This window comes from Pleurodeles waltl, chromosome 4_1, assembly GCF_031143425.1.
Source record: "Pleurodeles waltl isolate 20211129_DDA chromosome 4_1, aPleWal1.hap1.20221129, whole genome shotgun sequence".
Classification (NCBI taxonomy): domain Eukaryota; kingdom Metazoa; phylum Chordata; class Amphibia; order Caudata; family Salamandridae; genus Pleurodeles; species Pleurodeles waltl.
The window spans coordinates 36,434,936-36,462,808 of record NC_090442.1 but is presented as its reverse complement, the minus strand read 5'-3'; the positions used below and the strand labels follow the sequence as shown (position 1 = coordinate 36,462,808).

Sequence of the window (27,873 nt, the reverse complement as noted above, 5' to 3'; positions counted from 1 at the left end):
GGGTGCTTCAGGAGTGACATTAGATGCGGGAGAGTCAAGGAAGTTTTGTACTCTTAGCACTGACCCCATAATACAAGAACAATTTAGGAGTTATAGGGATCAAGGCGCAACCATTTTGTTACAATTGGCAGTCATGGGATGTAATCAAAAATATCATACTGAATCAGATTGGCCACCAAATGATAAGCCTTGGTACACGTTGAGAGATGCTATGCAAAGAATTAAAGAAGAAAGTATGAAAACGCCTATTCTATTAGATGAAGCTCACAATTTGTTAAAGGCTCCACTGACCATTTCAGTAGATATATAAATATAAAATTTAAATAATTTGCCTCGCCCCACCAGTTTACAAGCAGCTAATAATGACTCTCCTAATTAATCAGGGCAGAGAATAAAAGAGGTGCTGGAGGTGGCTCGCTAGCTGTGAGAGCTTTGGAGTAAACCAGAAAGAGCCTCGAGGTCTGAGGGACGCACAGATAATAACAGAGTATCTAGGAGAGACATATTTATGACATTACTGAAGGATGGTGTCAACAAGAAGCAGATTGATGGGATAGATACCAAAAGCTTGTGGGAGATGTACCGTAAGAGAGGGTTAGACTGGAAAGAAGGCAGCAGAAGAGTTAACAAGCAAGAAAATAAACAAGTGAATCAGGACCAGCAGCAGATGCAGGAGGATGGAAAAGAGAGGGAGAAAAATGTATCTTCACTAGGGAAAGAGGAAGATTTGGACAGTGAGTGGTTAACTGCTGAGAGTAGGGAAGGAAGAGGATCTGCATGCAGATATGAAAACATACATCCAGACCGGACTTGGGCAAAAGTTGACAGGTTTAAATCAGACTAGGAAGCAGGCAAAGCCCTGGTACAGGGATGGGCTCGTAAAGATAACAGACCCCATGTTGATTTCGAAATACACTGGAAACACAAAAATGTGCAAAGAGTCCAAGCATTAGTTGACAGCGGAGGCCTCCTTAATTTATGTCAATCCCGAGAAATTTACCGCTCAGCACTACACCATCACAGGCTTGAGTGAACAAACTCCTGCTGTGCAGACTACGGTTCAAATGAAAATGGGAAGAACACCATAAAGAGAAAATACTGTTCTGATTGTGCCTCTCCTGGAATATATACTGGGAATTGAAATTTTGAAGGGGATGACTTTGTATTTGGATGATGGTTGATATCAATTTGGAACAAAGAGATACATCTCAGTGGCTACTATGAAGGTGAGTCATCTGAAAATACCCCCAGTGAAAGAGCCCCCAGCAACCAAGGCAATACACCTAAAGCAATACCGTATTGCAGGAGGGCATGATGTACTGTTACACCATACAAGAAAAGATTGAGGCTGGTGTAATAGCTCCAACTACCACTGAATGGAATGATCCTCTATGGCGTGTGCGTCGACCTGATAAGCGCTATAGAATGACTATTGATTACCACGAGCTGAATAAACATACACCCCCATTGACAGCTGCAGTCCCCGACACCATCAACTTTGATTGAAAAAATACAGAAACATAAAGGGACATGGTATGCAACTATTGATATTGCCAATGCTGTCTTTTCTATACCATTGGCCTCTGAGTGTCAAGACAATTCTGCTTTCTCACATTCTGGCAGACAATTCCGAATGTTATCTTTACCTATGAGGTATATACATAGTCACACCATCTGTCACCGGCTGGTGGCAGAGCACCTAGATGAAGTATCTGTCATTCCAGGGGTGCAATTGACCCAGTACATTGATGATTTGATGATTCAAGGAGAGACACAAGAACAGGTGCAGACCCATTTTGAGCGGGTTGTGGAACGCAGAGTAAAAGATAGATGCTTAAACCAGATAAGACGCAGGGACCCTCTCAGAATATGAAGTTTCTAGGGATTCAGTGGAATCTGGGACAAAGAAAGGTGTTGTTGCAGGCAAAACAAAAGATTTTAGAGTTTGCCACTCCCCACACTAAGCAAGAGACACAGCAATTCATTGGATTGTTTGGTTTTGGGGAAGCATATTCTTCATTTGAGCCAGATTCTAGCCCCTTTGTATAAAGTGACATGAAAGAAGCATGAGTTTGAATGGGGTGAACCGCAGCAATGGTCATTTGATTTGGCAAAGGAGGCGATCCAACAGGCTTTAGACTTGCGGCAACTACAGCATGGAGACATTGAATTGCATGTAACCGTTCGGGGCAGTATGCAAATTGGGGCATGTGGCAAAAACAGGGAAGAACAAGGGTGCCCCTGGATTTCTGGACTAAAAGGTTACCTGATGCCGGAGAGAGATACACTCCCTTTGAGAAACAGTTACTTGCATGCAACTGGGCTCTAGTGGATACTGAGCAAATGATCCTAGGTCATAATGTGATTTTGAGACCTGAGATTCCAATAATGCAGTGAGTGATGAGTTCACCTAAAACTCACTGCATAGGACATGCACAAGAAGCTAGTATTATATGCTGGAAATGGTACATACGGGACAGGGCTCAAGTGGGACCAGCAGGCACAGCCGCTCTACATGAACCGTGTCACAAGCCCCTGTGCAGTATGAGGAGAGGGTGCAGGAGGTACCACAGATAAAAGAGTCACCAGTGAGATGGGGTGAGCCAATTGAATCCTCGTCCCCTGAGGATAGGAAGCAAGTATGGTTCACTGATGGTTCAGACAAATATGTGGGGGCCAAAAGACATTGGAAGGCAGTTTCATATAACTCCATCACCAAAAAGCTGTTCACCACTACAGGAGAAGGGAAGAGTAGTCATTATGCTGAATTGTATGCTGTGTATCAGGCATTAAAGCAAGAATTGCCTGGAACTTGGCACATTTATATTGATTCTTGGTCCACCACTAATGGGTTAGCCACCTGACTTTCTACATGGCATGCATATAACTGGCAAATACATTCAAAGGAGGTGTGGGGCAGAGAATTGTGGCAGGACGTTTTGGAAATGCTAGAGAAAAGTACTGTTACTGTGTATCATGTAGATGCCCACTGTCCCACCGACTCACTAGAATGCTGGTTCAATTCCCTTGCAGATGACAAAGCCAAAATTTCAGAGACAGGGGTGGCGACACCGACTTCTGACTTGGTGGGGATGGCCAAATGGGCGCACCAAAAATGTGGACACCTGAGAGAGAAAGCCACTTATAGGTGGGCAGAGATTAGAAGGATGCTGTTAGAAATGGGGTCTTTGGTTGGCAGTCAGGTTACCCTCTGTCCAAGCAAGGATCCTCACTCTAGTCAGGGTAAAAGAGAATCACCCTCAGCTAACTCCTGCTTACCCGCTTGGTAGCTTGGCACAAGCAGTAGGCTTAACTTCAGAGTGCTAGGCATAAAGTATTTGTACCAACACACACAGTAACTTAATGAAAACACTACAAAATGACACAACACAGGTTTAGAAAAATAGAGAATATTTATCTAAACGAAACAAGACCAAAACGACAAAAATCCAAAATATACAAGCCAAGTTATCATTTAAAAAGCAAAAAGATATTTATGTAGTTTAAAACACACACTAACACTCTTAGCGTGAAAATGTACCTTGGGTGCGTCAAAAATAACCCCGCACGGGTGAGTGTGCATCAAAAAGGGCTTGCGATGTGTCAATTTAACTCACGAGCAAGACCTTGCGTCGTTTCTCCTTTCGTCGGGTCAGGGCGCGTTGTTTCTTCTCTCCGCAGGAGAGCGATGCATCGATCGGGTCAGCACTCTCAGGTCCAGGCAGGCCTTGCGTTGTTTTTACATGACCAGCGGTGTTTGCGTCAGAAATCCAGCTGCACAATGATTAAAAAACCACGCAGCACGGGTTGCGATCTCCCAGCCTCCGTCAGGGAAGCTGCGCGTAATTTCTCCAGGTCCGTACGTCGATTCTTTCTTTCAGCCGCGAAGCCAATGGCGCGTTCATTTCCCAGCCGCAGATCGGAGTTGTGTCGATCTTTTTCCCGCACGGCATTCTGTGGGTGGATTTCTTCTTCCTAGGCTGCCAGCTTCTCCTTTCAGGGTCCCAGGAACTGGATGGGCACCACTTGGCAGAGAAAGAGTCTCTCCAGGGACTCCAGGTGCAGGCAGAGAGAAGTCTTTGCTGTCCCTGAGACTTCAAACAACAGGAGGCAAGCTCTAACTCAAGCCCTTGGAGATCTTCACAAGATGGAAGGCACACAAAGTCCAGTCTTTGCCCTCTTACTCTGCCAGAAGCAGCAACTGCAGGATAGCTCCACAAAGCACAGCCACAGGCAGGGCAGCTCTTCTTCCTCAGCCCTTCAGCTGTTCTCCAGGCAGAGGTTCCTCTTGGTTTCCAGAAGTGTTCTAAAGTCTGTGGTTTTGGGTGCCCTTCTTATACCCAATTTCTCCTTTGAAGTAGGCCTACTTCAAAGCAAAGTCTCTCTTGAATGTGAAATCCTGCCTTGCCCAGGCCAGGCCCCAGACACTCACCAGGGGGATGGAGACTGCATTGTGTGAGGGCAGGCACAGCCCTTTTAGGTGTGAGTGACCACTCCTCCCCTCCCTCCTAGCGCAGATGGCTCATCAGGAAATGCAGACTATACCCCAGCTCCCTTTGTGTCACTGTCTAGTGTGATGTGCAACCAGCCCAGCTGTCAAGCTGACCCAGACAGGGAATCCATAAACAGGCAGAGTCACAGAAATGGTATAAGCAAGAAAATGCTCACTTTCTAAAAGTGGCCTTTTCAAACACACAATCTTAAAATCAACTTTACTAAAAGATGTATTTTTAAATTGTGAGCTCAGAGACCCCAAACTCCACATGTCCATCCGCTCCCAAGGGGAATCTACACTTTAATCAGATTTAAAGGTGTTAACTTATGAGAGGGACAGGCCTTGCAACAGTGAAAAACAAATTTAGCAATATTTCACTGTCAGGACATATAAACCACATTACTATGGGCCTCATTACGACCCTGGCGGCCTGCGGTAACACCGCCAACAGGTTGGCAGTGTTCTGCCAGCTATTATTACTGTGGCGCAATAGCCATGGCCATACCGCCGGCCCCTCCAACATACCGCCAGGCTTCTGCCTGGCAGTCATAATCCCCAACCGCCAGCCTGTCCACGGCGGTAAACACCGCCATGGAAAGGCTGGCGGTAAGGGGGACTCAGGGTGTCCTGGGGGCCCCTGCACTGCCCATGCACTTGGCATGGGCATTGCAGGGGCCCCAAGGCACAGCCCCATCACGCATTTCGCTGCCCGGATTTCAGGCAGTGAAATGCACGACGGGTGCTACTGCAACCGCTGCACATCAACATTGGCACCGGCTCTATTACGAGCCGGCTGCAAATGTTGATGTGACTTTTCCGCTGGGCCAGGGGACGGAAACACGGTAACCGTTGCTGGCCCAGCGGAAAAGTCATAATAGGGAGCCAGATATACCGCCAGCACTGGCGGTATACTTGTGCCCGCAGCTTCGGCGGTCTTGGAGAAAGACCGCCGAAGTTGTAATGAGGGCCAATATGTCCTACCTTAACCATACACTGCACCCTGCCCTTGGGACTATCTAGGGCCTACCTTAGGGGTGTCTGACATGTAAGAAAAGGGAAGGTTTAGGCCTGGCAAGTGGGTACACTTGCAAAGTCAAATTTACCGTTAAAACTGCACACACAGACACTGCAGTGGCAGGTCTGAGACATGATTACAGAGCTACTTATGTGGGTGGCACAACCAGTACTACAGGCCCACTAGTAGCATTTGATTGTCAGGCCCTGGGCACCTCCAGTGCACTGAACTAGGGACTTACTAATAAATCAAATATGCCAATCATGGATAAGCCAATTACATACACATTTTGTAAAGGAGCTCTTGCGTTTTAGCACTGGTTAGCAGTGGTAAAGTGCCCAGAGTAACGAAAACAGCAAAATCAGTGTCCAGCACACATCAATAACCTGGGAAACAAAGGCAAAAAGTTAAGGGAGACCACACCAAGGGTGAAAAGTCTAACACGTGCCCCCCCCCCCAGCTGAAAGTGGGTTGCAACTACCCAACCTCATGGGAATTCTCATCACTAAGGAGAAAGAACCTGGACAGGCCATCCACCGTAAAGTCCATCCCCTGTAGGAAAATGGACCACCTCAACAGTTTCGGATTTTCACCCCTCATCTGCATTAACCACCTGAGGGGCCTGTAGTCGGTCTGAACTCGGAAGTGAGTCCCAAACAAGTAGGGTCTTAGCTTCTTAAGTGCCCAGACCACAGCAAACGCTTCATGTTCTATGGCACTCCGCCTACATTCCCTGGGTAGTAACCTCCTGCTAATGAAGGCTACGGGTTGATCTAGACCCTCTTCATTAAGCTGTGAGAGTACTTCTCCAATACCATGGTCTGAGGCGTCTGTTTGCACAACAAACTCCTTGGAGTAGTCAGGTGCCTTCAGCACAGGTGTTGTGCACATGGCAGCCTTCAGGGCATCAAAAGCGTTTTGGCAAGCCTCTGCCCAAATCACTTTCCTGGGTTGCTTACTCGAAGTCAACTCAGTTAAGGGGGTAACAATGGTACCATATCTCTTAGCAAACCTCCTGTAGTATCCTCTGAGACCTTAACAGGCGCTCACTTCAGTCTGGGTCTTTGGAGGCTCCCAAGCCAGAATTGTGTCAATCATAGGCAGTAGGGATGCCACCTGGCCCCTCCCCACCTGGTGTCCTAAGTACACCACAGAACCCTGCCCTATTTGGCACCTGCTTGCCTAAATAGGGAGGCCTGCCTTCTGTAGGGTCCCTAAAACTCTCCAGAGGTGTTGCAGATGTTTCCCCCATGTGGAACTAAACACAGCAATGTCATCCAAGTAGGCAGCACTGAACTCATCCAGCCCAGCCAACACCTGGTTGACCAACTTCTGAAAGGTGGCAGGGGCATTCTTCATCCCAAATGGCATGACTTTAAATTGAAAGTGTCCATCTGGGATAGAGAATGCTGACCTCTCCTTGGCCCTCTCAGTTAAGGCAATCAGCCAGTACCCATATGTTAAAGCAAACGTACTGAGGTACTTGGCAGCTCCCAACCAGTCAATGAGCTCATCAGCTTGGGGGATGGGGTATGTGTCAGTCTTGCTGACCGCACTGAGTCCCCGGTAGTCCACAAAGAACCTGAGTTCTGGAGTGGCACCAGGTGCAGCAGCCTTTGGGCCCAATAACACTGGGCTGGCCCAAGGACTGCTGGAGTGCTCAATAACCCCTAGGGTAAGCATTTTGGATAATTCATCCTTAATGAATGCCCTGACCCTGTCAGTCACCCTGGAAACTTTTTGTTTAATAGGTGTACTGTCCTCAGTATCCACATCATGTGTACACAAGTGTGTGATTCATGGGATCAGGGAAAACAGTGAAGCAAACTGTCCCAACACGTGGCAACAGTCACCTTGCTGCTCCTCAGTCAGGGAAGGGGAGAGGATCAATCCCTCCACTGACCCATCTTTTTCTCCTGCAGACAGGAGGTCAGGAAAAGGCTTACTGTCCTCCTCCATCCCGTCATCTGTCGCAAGGAGCATGGACAGTTCAGTCAGCTCGAAGTGAGGTTTGAGGCGGTTGACATGCAGGACCCTTAAAGGGTTCTTTGGAGACTGCAAGTCCACCAGGTAGGTGACTTCACTCTTGTGCTCCACCACCTCAAATGGCCCAGTCCATTTATCTTGGAGCACCCTACGCTCTGCCATCATCCACACCTTTTGTCGAGGTTGAAACTTGACCAGATGGCATTCTGGTCATACCAGCATTTCATGTCCTCCTAGCTTGCTTCTAGGTTCTCCTCAGCGAGACTCCTGAAGCAGGCAGTCTGGTTTCTCAAAGTCAGCATGTAGCTAAATACATCCTGGGTGGGTTTACTCTGAGCTTTCTCCAAAGCCTCCTTCACCAGACTCAAAGGTACCCACACAGGGTGGCCATAAATCAGCTCAAAGGGACTGAACCCAAGTCCCTTTTGAGGCACATCCCTGTAGGCGAACAGAAAGCATGGCAAGAGGACGTCCCACTTCTGCCTCAAGGGCTCTGACAAGACCATGATTAGGCCTTTTAAGGTGCGGTTGAATCTCTCAACCAGACCATTGCTTTGGGGGTGGTAAGGAGTGGTGAACGTGTACGTTACTCCACACTCCTTCCACAGAGACTTCATATAAGTGGATATGAAGTTCATACCCCTCTCGAATACCACTTCCTTGGGGAACCCCATGCGGGTAAAAACCCCATCAGTGCACGACCCACCTCAGGGGAAATGACTGACCACCCTACCGGACTCCTCACCTAACACATGGACACTTCCATTGTAGATTGTGTGTGTTGGTGGGGAGAAAAAGGCAAAGTCGACATGGTATCCCCCTCAGGATGCCATGCACACAAAATGCTGCCTGTGGCATAGGTAAGTCACCCCTCTAGCAGGCCCTACAGCCCTAAGGCAGGGTGCACTATACGATAGGTGAGGGCATAGCTGCATGAGCAATATGCCCCTACAGTGTCTAAGTCTATTCTTAGACATTGTAAGTACAGTGTGGCCATATTAAGTATATGGTCTGTGAGTTTGTCAAAACGAGCACCACAGCTCCATAATGGCTACACTGAATACTTGGAAGTTTGGTATCAAATTTCTCAGAATAATAAACCCACATTGATGCCAGTGTTGGATTTATTAAAAGATGCACACAAAGCGTATCTTAGAAGATGCCCACTGTATTTTACCCAATCCTTCAGTGCAGGACTGACTGGTCTGTGCCAGCCTGTCTCTGAGATGAGTTTCTGCCCCCCTGGGATGAGAGCCTCTATGCTCTTTGAGGACAGAAACAAAGCCTGCACTGGGTGGAGGTGCTTCTCACCTCCCCCTGCAGGAACTGTAACACCTGGCGGTGAGCCTCAAAGGCTCATGCCTTTTGTTACAGCACCCCAGGGCATCCCAGTTAGTTGAGATGCCCGCCACCTCCAGCCACTGCCCCCACTTTTGGCGGCAAGGCAGGAAAGGATAATGAGAAAAACAAGGAGGAGTCACCCACCAGTCAGGACAGCCCCTAAGGTGCCCTGGGCTGAGGTGACCCCTGCTTTTAGAAATCCTCCATCTTGGTTTTGGAGGATTCCGCCAATAGGATTAGGGATGTGCCCCCCTCAGGGAGGAGGCACAAAGAGGGTGTAGCCACCCCCCAGGAAAGTAGCCATTGGCTACTGCCTTCCTGACCTAAACACACCCCTAAATTCAGTATTTAGGAGCGACCTAGAACCCAGGAAATCAGATTCCTGCAACCTACACAAAGAAGAAGGACTGCTGACCTGAAAGCCCTGCAGAGAGGACGGAGACGACAATTGACTTGGCCCCAGCCCTACCGGCCTGTCTCCAGACTCGAAAAACCAAAACAGCAACGCATCCGACAGGGACCAGCGACCTCTGAGGACTCAGAGGACTGCCCTGAACCAAAGGACCAAGAAACTCTCGAGCACAGCGGCACTGTTCACCAACAGCAAAATTTTTGCAACTTTGAAATAACTTTTAAAGACCTCACTCTTCCTGCCGGAAGCGTGAGAATTCACCTTCTGCACCCGACGCCCCCGGCTCGAGCTCCAGAGAACTAACACCGCAGGAAGGACTCCCAGGCGACTGCAACTCCGTGAGTAACGTGAGTTACCACCCCCACATCGACACATGCAGAGAGGATCCAGAGGCTCCCCCTGACCGCGACTGCCTGGAACAAAGAACCCGCCGCCTGGACCAAGCACTGCACCCGCAGCCCCCAGAATCAAAATGAACCGAACTCCAGTGCAGGAGTGACCATCAGGCAACCCTCTGCCTAGCCCAGTCAGTGGCTGGCCCGAGAAGCCCCCCTTGTGCCCTGCCTGCACCACTAGAGAGACCCTCCATTGACTTCCATTGAACACCCGATGCCTGCTAAGCACACTGCACCTGGCCGCCTCTGTGCCGCTGAGGGTGTGTTTTGTGTGCTCTACAAAACCCCCTGGTCTGCCCTCCGAAGACACAGGTACTTACTTGTTTGCAGATTGGAACCGGAGCACCCCTGTTCTCCATAGGCACCTATGTGTTTTGGGCCCTCCTTTGACCTCTGAACCTGACCGGTCCTGTGTTGCTGGTGCGGTGACTTTGGGGTTGCCTTGAACCCCCAACGGTGGGCTGCCTATGTCCAGGAAACTGAACTTGTAAATGCCTTACTTACCTGAAAAACTAACCAATACTTACCTCCCCCAGGAACTGTTGATTTTTGCAGTGTGTCCATTTTTAAAACAGCTTATTGCCATTTTTTACTAAAACTGTGTATTTTACTGCTCTAATTCAAAGTTCCTTACTTACCTGTGGAAATACCTTGCATTTTATGTATTTACTTCAAATCTTAAATCTTGTGGTTCTAAAATAAATTAAGAAAATATACTTTTCTATATAAAAACTATTGGCCTGGAGTTAAGTCTTTGAGTGTGTGTTCCACATGTATTGCCTGTGTGTGTACAACAAATGCTTAACACTACCCTCTGATAAGCCTACTGCTCGACCACACTACGACAAAATAGAGCATTAGAATTATCTAATTTTGCCACTATCAACCTCTAAGGGGAACCCTTGGACTCTGTGCACACTATCTCTCACTTTGAGATAGTATATACAGAGCCAACTTCCTACAGTCGGTCTCAAAGAGGGTACTGCTCTCAATTTACAACCTACCCACCGTTTAGGATCCAAACCATCTGGAATATACTGAGCTACTTATGGTTCTATCTGCGGTCAAGCAGCGGAAACAAATGTTATGGTCAGGCCGTAGGGTTTACTTTTCACAAGATATGGCTCATGCTACTGCAGCTTGACGCAAGGAATCCCTTTCTTTTCATGCGGATGTAAAGTCTAGAACGCTCGATATGGCCTGGTGCACCCCTGTTTTTTCAAAGTGACTTATAAGGAAAAATCTTTTTCATTTGCCTCGCCTGCTGTTTTGAGAAAGTTAATCTCCCAGTGCAAGGGTGAAGAAATGGATTTTGGAAACTTTTGATTGTTTAACTGCCTTCTTCCATATTGCTGGTAAGTGATTTGTATCACTCAATAGGGCTAATTCAAATGCTTCCCTATATAGTTCTTTTTATCTAGTGTCTCCGTGATTTCTTTTATCATCCCTTGTGAGGTTCTGGTGGCTGTACATTTCTCTTCACTTTGTGATTCTGCACTGCCTTTTGACTGTTATTGCATTGGACATGCCTTTTTTAACCATGGTTGAAGCCCTTCAGCTTATAGCCATCCATACTAACTCTAACCTGTATCCCCTTTCTTTTCTTCTTACTTTCTTCATCTTTTCTTTTTTTCTCTTACCTATTTGAATTTTACATTTCATCACCTCATTTAGTTATTCTATTTATATGGCCCAGTGGTTTTATATTTGTAGTCATGTAACTACTGCTAAACTAAGGATGATGTTTCAATATTATTACTTTGTTGCCCAGTTTTATGGTTAATGTTATGCGCTTTGTATCCTGGAATATGTAAAGTTTGCGCAATCCGATAAAGAAGCGTAAGGTTCTTTCCCATTTAGCTAAATTAAATTGTAAAATTGCTACGCTACAACAAACTCATTTATCTGAAAAAGATCTCAATTCTTTAAAGAAGCAATGGGTGGGTCATGTCTTCTGTTCCCCTGCATCTCACAATACAAATGGAGTCATTATTCTATATCATGAGTCACTCTCCTTACAGATGGAGAAAGAAGAGAAGGATGATGAAGGCAGATGGCTTCTTCTATACCTCACCATTAATAACATTCTCCATTCTCTACTTAATATATACGGCCCTACAGGTATAGATATAAAGTTCTGGGAATATATCTAAAATCTTCTAAGCTCATGCCCTACTGATAATCTTTTAGTGGGTGGGGACTGTATTCAAATCATGGACCATTTTACTGATAGGCAATCGCTCCCTAGATATATCCTTAATAAGATGCAAAAAAAGTTACATAATACATTTCAATCAGTCAATCAATCAGTATTTGTAAAGCGGGGCTACTCACCCATGAAGGTCTCAAGGTGCTGGGGGGGGTAGGGCCCTCATCCGAAGAGCCACGTCTTGAGGTTCTTCCTGAAGATGGTGAGCGATGGGCTTTGTCTGAGGTGCAGGGAGAGTTTGCTCTTCACTGCAGTGTAGGTAAAAGATTGTCCTCCAGCGGTGGTTTTGCGGATGTGAGGTCCAGTGGCTAGGGCCATCTGGGCAGAGCAGAGGGATCTGGTGGGGGTGTGGAAGGAGACGCGGTGGTTCAGGTAGGCTGGGACTGCGTTGTGTATGGTCTTGTACGTGTGGGTGCGAAGCTTGAAGGTGATTCACTTCTCGACAGGTAGCCAGTGGAGGGTCCTCAGGTGTTGGGAGATGTGTTCCTGGCGAGGGTGGTCCAGAATGAGTCTGGTGGTCGGCATTCTGGATAAGCTGAAGTTTTTTGATGGTCCTAGTTGAGGTGCAGGGCTAGACGGTGTTAACGTAGTCGAGCTTGCTCTGCTCGTGACTAAGGCGTGGGTGACTATCCTGTGACAGTCTGCTGGGATCCATCTGAAGATCTTTCAGAGTTTGTGGAGTGTGTGCATGCAGGAGGAGGCAATAGAGTTTAACTGGCGGGTCATGGATAGGGAGTAGTCAAGGATGATTCCTAAGTTGCAGGCGTGCTCGGTTGGTGCGGGGGGGGGGGTGCTGAGGGATGTGGGCCACCAGGAGTCGACCGAAGCTGAGGTGGTGTTTCCGAAGATGATGAGCTCCATCTTGTCGGAGTTAAGCTTGAGGCAGCTTTCTGTCATCCAGTTCCTTTTGGCTGTGTCTGGGTCTTCGGTGAGGGAAATGATGAGTTGTGTGTATAGGTTGAACAGTATGGGACTCAGTGAGGATCTTTGGGGGACTCTGCAGTTGACTCCTGTGGGTCTGGAGGTGTAGGGCGGGAGTCTGACCCTTTGCATCCTCCCGGAGAGGAAGGAGTGGATCCATTCCAGTGCTCTTCCCCAAATTCCTATGTCCTGGAGTCTGGTGAACAGAGTGCTGTGGGAGACCGTGTCGAAAGCTGCTGAGAGGTCGAGGAGTATGAGTGCTGCGGTGTGGCCGCGGTCTAGGAGTAATCGGATGTCATCGCTGGCTGCCAGGAGTGCTGTCTCCGTGCTGTGATTGCTACAGAAGCCTGACTGGGAGCTGTCCAGGTAGTAGTTGGTCTCAATGAAATTCTGTAGTTGTGCATTGATTGCTTTCTCTAGTACTTTGGTGGGGTAGAGTAGCAGCGAGATGGGCCAGAAATTCTTTAGTTCTGATGGGTCAGCTGAAGGTTTCTTCAAGAGAGGGCATATTTTGGCGTGTTCAGGAAAGGTGCTCATACTGATGGACCAGTTGATTGTGTTACGAAGCTCGGGGTGATGGATGTGCTGGCTTTGATGTATATGTGGTGCAGGCAGGGGTCCGAGGGGAGTCTGGAGTGGGTGCTGTTCATGATGTTGACTGTTTCCACTGTGGTGAGCGCGGACCAGCCATGGATGGTCTAAGTGGGTGGGTCGTTTCGCAGGTTCCGGTGCCAGGTGACAGGAAGCTGTTGTAAATGTCCTGGATCTTGTGGTGGAAAAATGAGACAAGTTTGTTGCAGAGGTCCTGTGACAGGGGGATGCTGGTGGCTTCGGAGGGGGGATCTGTGAACTTGTTGATGACTGAGAAGAGTTCCTTCGAGTTGTGTGTGGAGGAGTTGTCCTTCCTTGCGTTCTTGATTTTTCATCGGTGGGTGGTGGTTGCGGCTTTAAATGAGACGAGGTCTTCGCTGGATTGGCTGTTCCTCAATTTTTTCTCTAAAAGTCTGCGGGTACGCTATAATTCTTGGAGTTTGGTGGTGAACCAGTTGGCCTTCTTAGGTACACGTTTGGCCGATGTCAGCTGGAGAGGGGTTAGAGTGTTGCTGCATTCGGTGGTCCATGCGTTGAGACTGCGCGCTGCTGTGTTGCCGTCATCAGGGGGGGAGGAAGGGATTTGCTGAGCGGTGAGGTGAGTTGCTCGTTGGTGATTTCACTCCATTTCCTGCGGGGGTCCTGGAGGTGCAGGTGCGGCTGCTGGGTGCGGTGATTGTGAAGTGTATGCAGCAGTGGTCGGTCCTGTCTGGTGTGGAGATGGTCTCGATGGTGATCCGGTCGCTGAGGTGAAGATGGGGTCCAGTATGTGCCCTGTGATGTGTGTGGGTGTGGAGATCAGCTGTCTGAGGCCACGGGTGTCGAGGTTGTCGAGTAGAGCGGTGGTGTTTAGGTCGGCGCGGTCCTCGAGGTGGAAGTTCAGGTCGCCGAGGAGGAGGTAGTTGACTGACACCAGGGCCTGGGGGTTAGCGATGTCTATGTCATCGTCTATGATAGCTGGGCAGGGGCCGGGTGGTCTGTACACCAGGGTGCCGCAGATGGAGGAATTGTGGTTGGAGTGGACAAGGAAGTGACGGTGTTCCATGGTGGTGCAGTGATCTTCTTGGACGGCTTTGACACATAGTGAGGACTTGTGTACCAAGGCGAGTCCTCCACCCGGGCGGGAGGGCTGGTCTCTCCTTAGGATGCTGTAATCATTGAGAATGGCGATGGCGATGTCAGGACCTGAGGTGGGGTTGGTCCAGGTCTCGGTGAGGAAGGCGATGTCCGGTTGGGTGGTGTCGATCAGGTCCCAGAGTTCGGTGGCATGTTTTGGGAGGGAGCAGATGTTCAGGAGCAGGCAGCTGATGGAGTTGTGGAGGTTGTTGGTATGTTTGTGTGTGGCGAGTACCTTCGGTTTGTTGAGGTTGGCGCTGAGGTTGCAGTTCCTGCAGGTGAAAGGTCCTTGGGAATCCTTGGGGGAGATGGTGCAGCAGTTGTTGAGACGTCTGGTGTTGAGGCGGAGGAGGGTCTCGGAGTTGTAACAGAGGCAGTCCAGGGGGTGGTTTAACGGTGATCCAGGGTTCCTAACGCTGGGCGCGGCCGGCACAGTTGGGCTTGCCTTTGGTGCACCAGCCCGCGCTGCGATTGCCATTAAAAGGGGATTTGGGTGGGGGAGCAGTCAACTGGGAGGCGGGAGGACGGAAAAGGTGCTTCGCGGGCGTTCAGGAATAGGGGAGAAAAGAAAAAGCACATGTGAAAAACGAGGGATGATAGAAGAGAAAGGCAGAAAATTCAAGAGGGAAATAGCAACAGAGAAGAAAAGAAAAGGAAAATACTTACTTGTGATGACCACCAGGGATGATGCGCAGGGACAAGCCTGCGGGTGGAGGAGGGCCTCAAACTGAGAGTCAAGAGACTCTCTGTTTGTCCCACACAAGAGGCAGAGGCAGCAGCAGCAGCCAGAGGAGCTAGGAGCGCAGCAGACGCTGACCAGGGGGTCAGTGCAGTTGCACTCTAGAGGCTTAATTGATGCTTGGAGAATATCCAATCCAGATAGATTACAATTCACCTTTTTTTTCTCTGACTCATAAATCCAAATCTAGGATTGACTACATCTTTTTTGACGCCCCATTTAATTAGAGCTCTTGTGCATGCTGAAATAGACTCTATATTAATATCGGACCACACACCTATATTCATTGACATAGAAATTATATCTGAACCTCACAGGTCAAGAAGATAGCATTTCAATAATTATTTGTTGAAAGATTAGATATTTGTAGATACATTTGAAAAAATTCTTAAAGAATTTTTTTCATCTAATCTTTATCATTCGGGACACTTTTAAGGTTACGGCTGGAGGATTTACTATTGATAATGTGGCCACAAAGAAGAAAACATTTTGTACTGACTGCACTTTTCCTTTTATCTATTAAGAATCTTGAACATAAATATTATACTTCAAATAATACTGATACTCTTAAACTTCTTATTCAAGCCATGCTGGATTTTAATAAAAAAATCAACTGGAGAAGCCTCTGGCATACTTTTGAGGATCAACTCAAAATGTTATGGTGAACATAACAAAGCCAGCAAATTGCTTGTGAATTATCTTAAAATGAAATCCCAAAAATCAAAAACTTCAAGCATTATTGGTGAACAAGGTACCAATCACTTTAGAGACAAGGACATCTTACATTGTTTTTTCGGATTTTTATCACAATCTCTATACACCTGAATCTTCCCCTTCGGAAGCTTCCCTTAACGCTTTTTTTGACTCACTCTAACCCCGTCTCCATCAGTCACAAGATTTCTCAATTTTTAGATAAAGAAATATTCTTCCAAGATATTAAAATGGCTTTGACCAAGTAACCTAAAGACAAAGCTCCGGGCCCAGATGGGTTTACAGTTGAATGTTCTCTCCATTACTCTTATGTTCTTCTTCCACATTTACATTCATTATATCCCAACATTCTTCAAAATGACAAAGTTCAAGGTACATTCTGTGAAGCAATGCTCTGCCTTATTCCCAAAAAAGACAAAGATCTCTCCCTTTGTGCTAATTACCAACCTATTTCCTTGATTAATTTAGATTGTAAATTATTTGCAAAGATTTTAGCACTTCAAATTAACCAGATTATTCTGGATAAAATTGTTACAGAACAAACTGGTTTTGTTAAAGACAGATATATCACTGATAATTCTCGGGCTTTAATAAATATTTTACATTTAGCGTCTAAAAATTCTACTGCCATGGCCGCTATTACTTTGGATGCTGAAAAAGCATTTGATCGTGTCAATTGGCAGTCTATGATGCAAGCCCTTAAAGGGTATGGTTTTGGTCCTAGAATCTTGAATTACATAAATATATATTTTTCGTCTCCATCGACCTCAATCTTTTTAAATGCTATTCAATCCTCTTATTTTTCCCTTCATCGAGGTATCAGACAGTGGTATCCATTATCACCATTATTATTTATTCTATCTTTATTCTATCTTTGGAACTGTTTTTACATTCCCTAAGTCATTCTCCTTCTTTGACTGGTTTTGTACATAGAAATCTGCATATTAAATTCACTGTTTATGCTGACGATTCATTTTATGTTTCCAACCCAACAGACATTGTTAACTGCATTTGCAGATCTTTTAAACATTTATTCTAATCTTTCTGGATATAAATTAAATTTAAGTAAACCTGAAGTACTTCCCCTGAATACATTTTGTCTCAAATCTATGTTTGCAATGACTGACTTTAAATGGAACACCAAATTCATAAAATGCTTAGGTATTAAATATACTTCTTCCATTACGACAACTATTCAGATTAATATGGAAGATCTTCAGAAAATTTGTAACATGTCAGACAAATAGTCGCCCGTATATTTTTCTTGGTGGGGCAGGTTGGAATCAATTAAAAAGATGATGCTGCCAGTGATTAACTTCTATTTGTCCATCACACACTCCATAATCCTGTACCAGGTTTTTTCATTAAATCTTTTCCCACCTTGCCATTTCTCCAGGACCACAGACAGCTTTCAGTGAGCGTTTGCTCAGCTTTATCCCTGCGTGTAATGTCAGGATTATCAGCAGTCTAAAGAAACGTTGCAAGTGAGAAAGAAAATGGCAATAAATGTTGTTATTTTGGATTGTGGATTTTGAAGACTAGTGCTGTGTTACAAGTCCAATCTCCTTTAACATATAATTGATAAAGAAGTATCAAAAGCATGCTCACATCGTACACTATGAGACAAATATGTTAATTCATGCGCTCCTGCATATTACAATCCAAGATCAGGCCGTGTCAGACCACCTTCAACTTGCAGAAGATATAGTTGTTTTAAGCTATCATAAATAACAAGCATTAGCAAAGCCAATAGTTCTGGACTTACACCATAGTACAACAGTTGTTTTTCTTTTCTTGTAGGCATATTCTTTACAATTGAAACAAATAAATATTTTGCCAGCTACGTGTAGAGGCCATGTGTTTGCAATTTAAAAGTAAAATAAATATTTCATATACTTTAGTGTAGAGCCAGAGCCAGTCACTGTGGTGAATTGTAAGTGAAAGTACTTCTATATTGATTGGAAAGATTGAGTGAGTGAGTGGGTGAAAGGGAGACTGGAATGAAAGGTAGATCAATGATTGAGTGCACGTATGGATGGACATGAGTTATCAAATTCAAAAAGAGTTAGTGGGCAAGCAAGTCCATGAATGGGAGAGTATGTCCATGGGTGGGCGAGTGAGTCCGCATGGATGGGCCAGTGAGTGCCCATGGATGAGAAGTGAGTCCACGGATGGGAGAGTGAGTCGATGGAAGGGCGAGAGATTCGAGTGACGGGCGAGTGAGTCGATGGAGGGTGAGTGAGTGCACATGGGTGGGTGAGTGAATGAACATGGGTGGGCAAGTGCATGCTCATGGGTGGGCAAGTGAGTGTGGCTGGGTGGGCGAGTGAATGCCCTTGGGTAGGCTAATGAGTGCGCAAGGATAGCAGAGTGAGTACATGGATGGGCGAATGAGGCATGGGGGAATTAGTGCACATGGGTGGGAGAGTGAGTTAATGGGAGGGAGAGTGAGTGCGGATGAATGAGCGAGTGCACGGATGGGCAAGCAAGTCCATGGAGCAGTGAGTGAGTGGACATGGGTGGGCCTGTGAGTGAACATGGGTGGGCCCATGAGTGAACATGGGTGGCCCATGAGTGAACATCGATGAGAGACTACATGGGCTGGGGGGTGAGTGCGCATGGGCGGGTGAACGAGTGCGCATTGGTGGGAGGGAGTGTGCGCATGGATGGGCAGGTGAGTGCGCATGGGTGGGCAAGTGAGTGCGCATGGGTGGGTGAGTGGCTCCACTGATGGGCGAGTGAGTCCATGGATGGGAAAATGCGTCAATGGATGGGTGAGTGAATCCATGGATGGGTGAGTGAGTCAATGGATGGTCGAGTGCATCCATGAATAGGTGAGTGAGTCCAAGGATGAGAACTGCAGAAACTTATGTAAAAATGGGAAAGTGAGTTAAGAGCACTATAAGCTGCAGACTGGGAGGAAGGACTGGAACACCCTGGGCAGGGCACAATTCAAGATAACTTCAGATTAATACAACTAATGATCCTCACAGGGCCTCCTGCAGCAGTAACAGAGTATATGCAGGTGATGTAGAACATGAGACTATCACAGGCAGAACAAGGGACCTGAAGCACTCCCGGTGATGTAGAACATGAGACTATCACAGGCAGAACAAGGGACCTGAAGCACTCCCTTTGGATCTGGCATGTAATACAGGAGTTTGGACAGAGTGTGCTCCGCGGGGTAAGATAATTTACACTCCCCAGGACACCTCATTCTGTCCTGCTAGGATTGATGAAAGGAATAGATCTATGGAGGTATAAACTAATGTTGGGGAACACAGGATTAATGACCGCAAAAAGGGACATTAAAAACAAGTGAGTGAACCAGTCGATGCCGACTGGTATGGACCGGAAAGGATCAATGCATGGAAGTCACCAGAGAGGTGTATGCAGGTTAGGGATGTCCCAGGAAATTAGAAAAGATATGGGGCCCGTGGAAGGACTATTTCAGACTGATACTTGGGACAATGGGCTGCATCCAGTGGTAATTTGCTGCTCCTAGGACCTTTATAGTATATTTGCAGAACTCTTGTAACTACCCAAATTAACTTCTAACCTGGATGCTAACTTCCTTTTATCTAGCATTGGACTGACATTTTGAATAGATACATTATGTACATTACTAATGTGCGTTGCCCAGTGCCCAAAGCCCACAAAGAAGTTTCTTTGGCAAAAAAAGATGGAGCTCGCAGGGCATACTAGCCATTGACAATCCCTTGTAGCCTTGTGCTAACTAGTGCTCGATTGCTTTCCTAATCTTGTAGACGGAGATCCCAGAGTAAACTAGCAATCAGCAGTCCCCTGTGTCAGTGTGCTAATTAGTGATCTAGTACTTTCCTACTCTCATACAGGGAGATCCCTGAATATTTTAAAGATCGGCAATCCCTTGTGTCCTTGTGCTAACCAATATTCCACTGTAGTGGTTCTGAACCTTAGTGAACCCCCACTTTATCATTAGTCAAACCCGGGGACCCCCACTGAATCATTATTGGAATCAGGGGACCCCCTACTGAGTCATTAGTTTAAGCCGTGGACCCAGGCCTAAACACTGTTGATAAATTGAATTATAAAACAATACACAAAAAATACAGAAACAAGCATTCCATCAAAAACAGACATAAATAATAACACATTTTATTTAATTTGCAAACAAAATTAAAAAAAAAAAAAAAATCATAGGAAGGTTGGAGCTTTTCTAAATTCAATTGATGTTACACATCGTCCATACTATTATGTTTGATGCACCTGCACTCCTCCCACAAATTAATCTGAGGATACTAATTCAATGTTTAACCTCCCATTTCAAATTCCTTGACATTTACAGTATGTTTTAAAATTTTCAATTGCACATTTAGCCACTATATTTCTATACACTATTTTAATCTTTTAATATTAGTTAATTTTCTAAGCAGTCACAAACCCCCTGAGGAGGCTTTGTGGCCCCCCTAGGGGTCCCTGGACCACAAATTGACAACCACTGCTCTACCGCGTTCCTAATCTCACAGACGGAGATCCCAGATTATAATAAAGACCGGCAATCCCTTGTGTCATGCTAACCAGTGTTCTAGTGCTTTCCTAATCTCATAGAAGAAGATCCCAGAGTATACTAGTGCTAAGCAATCCCTTGTGCCCGTGTGCTTATCAGTGCTCTACCACTTTCCTAATCTCATAGACGGAAATCCCAGAGTATAATAAAGATCGGCAATCCCTTGTGTCCTTGTGCTTATCAGTGCTCTAGTGCTTTCCTAATCTCATAGACCCATATGTTAATTCATGCACTTCTGCATTGTAAAATCCAAGATCCGGCAATGTCAGACCACCTTCAACTTCCAGAAGATATTGTCGCTTTAAGCTGCCATAAACATAAATTAAGATACTCCCACTTTTTCAGTTTTTTAACCATGCTTTCTTTTATGTAGTATGAGATTTTGCTTCCGGCAAAAGAGACGTTTCTTACCAGTTTTCGTTTGGGAAATAAAATGGAATTATAAATAATCTAATGCTGTTGCATTCAAATGTTGTTATATTTATATAAGGTGCCTTGAAGCTGTACCCATGTGGAATCTACGTTGTGCATCATGAAAAATACTTTGCCTGAGGCTCAGATACAGAAACAGTAAAATTCCGCATCGGTGTGAGTTCCTCCACATCCATCCTAGGGAGTTCATACCCTGTGGTAGTGAAGATTACCACTCTTGATGGTGTTGTGGTATCATAGAGTAACGGCACTTGAGGACTCGCATGCAACAGACTCTGATTAAGGCTGACACAGGCTGTACCTGCCCAGTATATCCCCTTCTATGTTTGGGCTTCTGCCCACAAGCAATTGACACCAGAACGTCACGCAGGAGAGTGACACAAAGAACACATAGAGAAGATGCTCATCACTAAGGACACATATGACTGAAACACATAGGACATTCTGTACAAAGCACCGAGCCATAAATGATGCACCTATGCCAAAAGGAAAAACTAAAACAGGATGAGCTACCAAGTGCCACATTGTAACCAAAGTGCAGAGAGGTGCTACCGTGTGCCACACTGTAACCAGAATGCAGACAGGAGCTACCAAGTGCCACACTGTAACCAAAATGCAGAGAGGTGCCACTGGGTGCCACACTGTAACCTGCGCACAGAGGTACCAGTGGGTGCCACACTGTAACCTGATCATAGAGAGGTGCCAGAAAGTGCCACACTATAACCTAAACACAGGTGCCATCAAGTGCCACACTGACCTGAGTGCAGAGAGGAGCCACCAAGTGCCACAATGTCACCTTAACCGAGAGAGGTACCACCAAGTGCCACAATATAACCTGAGCACAGAGAGGAGCAACCAAGTGCTACACTGTAACCAAAATGCAGACTAAGTCTATGGGAGAGACTGCTTGGCTTCAACATTGTAGCATTTTACTAAATGAATGAAACTCAATGAGTGTCATTCTTTTTATTAAGACACAACACAAACTGGACAATACAATTATTATACAGCACTTATGTGCTGAACGCATCTTGGAGCCTAATTCAGATTTCAGTGGACGGGTAACTCCATCACAAAGGTGATGGATATCTTGTCTGCTGAAAAATAAATCTCATTATATCCGATGGGATTCCTTTTTGGCGGACGGGATAGCCATTGCCTTTGTGGAAGAGTAACCCGTCTGCCAAAATCTAAATCAGGCCCATAGTTTCTTCTCTTGCCTCACTTTCCGATATTTAGAAATGGCTATACCATGCCACTAGCACATCGAAATCAAAAGCTAAATCCTAATGCAGAAAAAGAGCTGAGGAGTTACAGGTTGAATCCCAGCGTGTATATAATAAAATTTATAAACAAATGTGAATTCTACAAAACCAGCAAATTCAAATGTGGTGGAAAATATAAAGAAATTCTATCAAGAAAACCAGGACAAAAGCATAATAAAGCAATAAAAAAGAATAAAGCAAAACTCATACCATGAGAACCTGGTATCAGGCAGACAGGGCAGCTTAGAAAGAGGGATGTGAGATTGTTTTGAGAACTACACCAGGCTGAGTTTGAGGCCGAGAAGGGACAGAGGACGACAGAGCTTAAGACTATTCAGTTTCAAGAGAGAGCTAACATCTCAGAATCAGAGACATGAGATTTTCTTAAGATCTACATCAGAACTCTGAGGCAGAAGGGGGTCAAACAGCTAATTAGACAAGCTATTTTCCAGACTGAGCTAAGAGTATCACAATGTCCTAAAGGAGATGTTTACTTCTCTTAATAGGTTACAGGATTCTAGTTTTAGCCCTCTAGCTCAAATACGTTTTTCATATATAAAAATACAAACCCATACACAATCACACAATAAAGTACTCAACCATTGCACTGGCCAATAATTCTATGGAGATTCAAAATATTCTCACTTTATGTCATAAGCAGCAGGTGCACATGTCCTCTCGCCATGCAAGCAGGGTCCTAGTGGTCATCAATAACACATCTCAATGTGAGTACATACTAAGGGTACATTATTGCAAGCAGAGGACTGGTGGCAGTGCTATAACCAATGTCGCACCTGTAGGAGGCTGGCCTGGCTTATAGTGGGTACCTTGTGGTACTTACACCTTGTGCCAGGTCCAGTTATACCTTATTAGTAGATCAGAGGTGTTCTAGCAGCTTAGGCTGATAGAGGTAGCTATAGCAGAGCAGCTTAGGCTGAACTAGAAGACATGCAAAGCTCCTACCATACCACTTATATCACTATATCATAAGAAAACACAATAATCAGAGTTACTAAAAATAAAGGTACTTTATTTTAGTGACAATATGCCAAAAGTATCTCAGAGGATATACTCCTTTAGGAGGTAAGTAATATACACAAAATATACACACACAAACCAAATCAGGTAAGTAAACAGTTAGAAAAGTAGTGCAAACACTGTAGAACACAATAGAATGCGATAGGGAGAAATAGGCCTAGGGGCAACACAAACCATATACTCCAAAAGTGGAATGCGAACCACAAATGGACCCCAGGCCTAGTGTAGTGTGTAGAGGGTCACTGGGATTGTAAGAAAACACTAAGGGTGTCCACGATACCCCACCGCAAGACCCTGAAAAGTAGGAGTAAAGTTACCCTACTACCCCAAAAAGAGAGTAAAGGCGAGATAGGGGATTCTGCGAGGACAACAACTGACTGCAAAGCACTGAAGACGGATTCCTGGACCTGAGGACCTGTAAAGGAAGGGGACCAAGTCCAAGAGTCACGCAAGTGTCCGGAGGGGGGGAGACAGGAGCTCACTAAACTCCAGATGAAGGTGCAAAAGGGCTGCCTCCAGGTGGAAGAAGCCGAAGATTCTGCAACAACGGAAGGTGCCAGGAACTTCTCCTTTGGTCAGATGATGTCCCACGGCATGCTGGAGGATGCAGAGTTGTGTCCACACAGAAAGACCGCAAACAAGCCTTGCTAGCTGCAAGAATCGCTGTTGAAGGTTTTGGGTGCTGCCAGGGCCCAGGAAGGACCAGGAGGTCGCCCCTTGAAGGAGGAGACAGAGGGGGCGCTCTGCAAGACAGAGAGCCCACGCAGAAGCAGGCAGCACCCGCAGAAGCACCTGAACAGGCACTTAGAAGATCTGAGGACGACAGTCAACGCAGAACAACAAAAGAGGGTCCCACGACATCGGAGTCCAACTCAGTGAGTTGGGCAATGCAGGACGGAGTGCTGGGGACCTGGGCTAGGCTGTGCACAAAGGAAGTCTTGCAAAAGTGCACAGAAGCCCGAGCAGCTGCAGTTCACGCAGTACACAGGATTACTGTCAGGCGTGGGGAGGCAAGGACTTACCTCCACCAAATTTGGACAGAAGGGCCGCTGGACTTTCGAAGACACTTGGACCAAGCTCCTGTGTTCCAGGGACCATGCTTGTCAGGATGAGAGGGGACCCAGAGGACCGGTGATGCAGAAGTTTGGTGCCTGCGTTGGCAGGGGGAAGATTCCGTCGACCCACAGGAGATTTCTTCTTGGCTTCCAGTGCAGGGTGAAGGCAGACAGCCCTCAGAGCATGCACCACCAGGAAACAATCGAGAAAACCGGAAGAATGAGGCGCTACAATGTTTCTGGTAGTCTTCTTGCTACTTTGTTGCGGTTATGCAGGCGTCCTGGAGCAGTCAGCGGTCGATCCTTGGCAGAAGTCGAAGAGGGAAATGCAGAGGAACCTTGGTGAGCTCTTGCATTCGTTATCTGGTGAGATACTGTAGGAAAGTACCATCTTGCCTGGCATGTTACCCCCATTTTTCACTGTATATATGTTGTTTTAGTTGTATGTGTCACTGGGACCCTGGTAACCCAGGGCCCCAGTGCTCATAAGTGTGCCTGAATGTGTTACCTGTGTAGTGACTAACTGTCTCACTGAGGCTCTGCTAATCAGAACCTCAGTGGTTATGCTCTCTCATTTCTTTCCAAATTGTCACTAACAGGCTAGTGACCATTCTTACCAATTTACATTGGCTTACTGGAACACCCTTATAATTCCCTAGCATATGGTACTGAGGTACCCAGGGTATTGGGGTTCCAGGAGATCCCTATGGGCTGCAGCATTTCTTTTGCCACCCATAGGGAGCTCTGACAATTCTTACACAGGCCTGCCACTGCAGCCTGAGTGAAATAACGTCCACGTTATTTCACAGCCATTTTACACTGCACTTAAGTAACTTATAAGTCACCTATATGTCTAACCTTTACCTGGTAAAGGTTAGGTGCAAAGTTACTTAGTGTGAGGGCACCCTGGCACTAGCCAAGGTGCCCCCACATTGTTCAGAGCCAATTCCCTGAACTGTGTGAGTGCGGGGACACCATTACACGCGTGCACTACATATAGGTCACTACCTATATGTAGCTTCACAATGGTAACTCCGAATATGGCCATGTAACATGTCTATGATCATGGAATTGCCCCCTCTATGCCATCCTGGCATGGTTGGCACAATCCCATGATCCCAGTGGTCTGTAGCACAGACCCTGGTACTGCCAAACTGCCCTTCCTGGGGTTTCACTGCAGCTGCTGCCAACCCCTCAGACAGGCATCTGCCCTCCTGGGGTCCAGCCAGGCCTGGCCCAGGATGGCAGAACAAAGGACTTCCTCTGAGAGAGGGTGTTACACCCCCTCCCTTTGGAAAATGGTGTGAAGGCAGGGGAGGAGTAGCCTCCCCCAGCCTCTGGAAATGCTTTGTTGGGCACAGAGGTGCCCAATTCTGCATAAGCCAGTCTACACCGGTTCAGGGGACCCCTTAGCCCTGCTCTGGCGCGAAACTGGACAAAGGAAAGGGGAGTGACCACTCCCCTGACCTGCACCTCCCCTGGGAGGTGTCCAGAGCTCCTCCAGTGTGCTCCAGACCTCTGCCATCTTGGAAACAGAGGTGCTGCTGGCACACTGGACTGCTCTGAGTGGCCAGTGCCACCAGGTGACGTCAGAGACTCCTTCTGAGAGGCTCCTTCAGGTGTTAGTAGCCTATCCTCTCTCCTAGGTAGCCAATCCCTCTTTTCTGGCTATTTAGGGTCTCTGTCTCTGGGGAAACTTTAGATAACGAATGCAAGAGCTCAGCCGAGTTCCTCTGCATCTCTCTCTTCACCTTCTGATAAGGAATCGACTGCTGACCGCGCTGGAAGCCTGCAAAACTGCAACAAAGTAGCTAAGACGACTACTGCAACTCTGTAACGCTGATCCTGCCGCCTTCTCGACTGTTTTCCTGTTTGTGCATGCTGTGGGGGTAGTCTGCCTCCTCTCTGCACCAGAAGCTCCGAAGAAATCTCCCGTGGGTCGACGGAATCTTCCCCCTGCAACCGCAGGCACCAAAAAGCTGCATTACCGGGTCTCCTCTCAGCACGACGAGCGAGGTCCCTCGAATCCAGCAACTCTGTCCAAGTGGCCCCCACAGTCCAGTGACTCTTCAGTCCAAGTTTGGTGGAGGTAAGTCCTTGCCTCACCTCGCTAGACTGCATTTCTGGGAACCACGACTTTTGCAGCTACTCCGGCCTCCGTGCACTTCCGGCGGAAATCCTTTGTGCACAGTCCAGCCTGGGTCCACGGCACTCTAACCTGCATTGCACGACCTCCTAAGTTGTTCTCCGGCGACGTGGGACTTCTTTGTGCGACTTCGCGTGAGCACCGTTTCACGCATCCTCGTAGTGCCTGTTTCTGGCACTTCTCCGGGTGCTACCTGCTGCTGAGAGGGCTCCTTGTCTTGCTCGACGTCCCCTCTCTCTCCTGGTCCAATTTGCGACCTCCTGGTCCCTCCAGGGCCACAGCAGCGTCCAAAAACGCTAACCGCACGATTTGCAGCTAGCAAGGCTTGTTGGCGTTCTTTCGGCGGGAAAACACTTCTGCGCGACTCTCCACGGCGAGAGGGATCCGTCCACCAAAGGGGAAGTCTCTAGCCCTTTTCGTTCCTGCAGAAACCTCAGCTTCTTCTGTCCAGTAGAAGCTTCTTTGCACCCGCAGCTGGCATTTCCTGGGCATCTGCCCATCTCCGACTTGCTTGTGACTTTTGGACTTGGTCCCCTTGTTCCACAGGTACCCTAGATTGGAAATCCACAGTTGTTGCATTGTTGGTTTGTGTCTTTCCTGCATTATTCCTCTAACACGACTTCTTTGTCCTTAGGGGAACTTTAGTGCACTTTGCACTCACTTTTCAGGGTCTTGGGGAGGGTTATTTTTCTAACTCTCACTATTTTCTAATAGTCCCAGCGACCCTCTACAAGGTCACATAGGTTTGGGGTCCATTCGTGGTTCGCATTCCACTTTTGGAGTATATGGTTTGTGTTGCCCCTATCCCTATGTTTCCCCATTGCATCCTATTGTAACTATACATTGTTTGCACTGTTTTCTAAGACTATACTGCATATTTTTGCTATTGTGTATATATATCTTGTGTATATTTTCTATCCTCTCACTGAGGGTACACTCTAAGATACTTTGGCATATTGTCATAAAAATAAAGTACCTTTATTTTTAGTATAACTGTGTATTGTGTTTTCTTATGATATTGTGCATATGACACTAAGTGGTACTGTAGTAGCTTCACACGTCTCCTAGTTCAGCCTAAGCTGCTCTGCTAAGCTACCATTATCTATCAGCCTAAGCTGCTAGACACCCTATACACTAATAAGGGATAACTGGGCCTGGTGCAAGGTGCAAGTACCCCTTGGTACTCACTACAAGCCAGTCCAGCCTCCTACATTGGTTGTGCAGCGGTGGGATAAGTGCTTTGAGACTACTTACCACTCTTGTCATTGTACTTTTCATAAGAGAAAAATATACAAAACAAGGTCAGTGTATATACACATAGCCAAAAAGTTTTGCATTTCCTCTTTTCACTCTTTTCTAAGTGCTGAAAAGTACTTCTAAACTTTCAAAAAGTTCTTAAAAGTTTAAAAAGTTTTTTTTCTGTCTTTCTAAAAAGATCAGGAAACTTTTTTCTCTTT

At 46.5% G+C, this 27,873-nt stretch overlaps 1 protein-coding gene across 2 annotated transcripts in view; it reads right to left on the bottom strand.

Annotated features, from left to right (window-relative positions):
- LOC138287332 (zinc finger protein 850-like) overlaps positions 1–27,873 on the bottom strand; it is a 140,652-nt gene that overhangs the window by 33,219 nt on the left and 79,560 nt on the right. The window contains exon 1 of one of the 2 annotated variants that reach the window (XM_069227688.1): positions 17,312–17,400. The exons of the other annotated variant lie outside the window; for it this stretch is intronic. The gene's annotated coding sequence lies outside the window, so the exon portion shown is untranslated. Of the gene's footprint in view, positions 1–17,311; positions 17,401–27,873 lie in introns of those variants that run through there. 2 annotated transcript variants of the gene reach the window in all.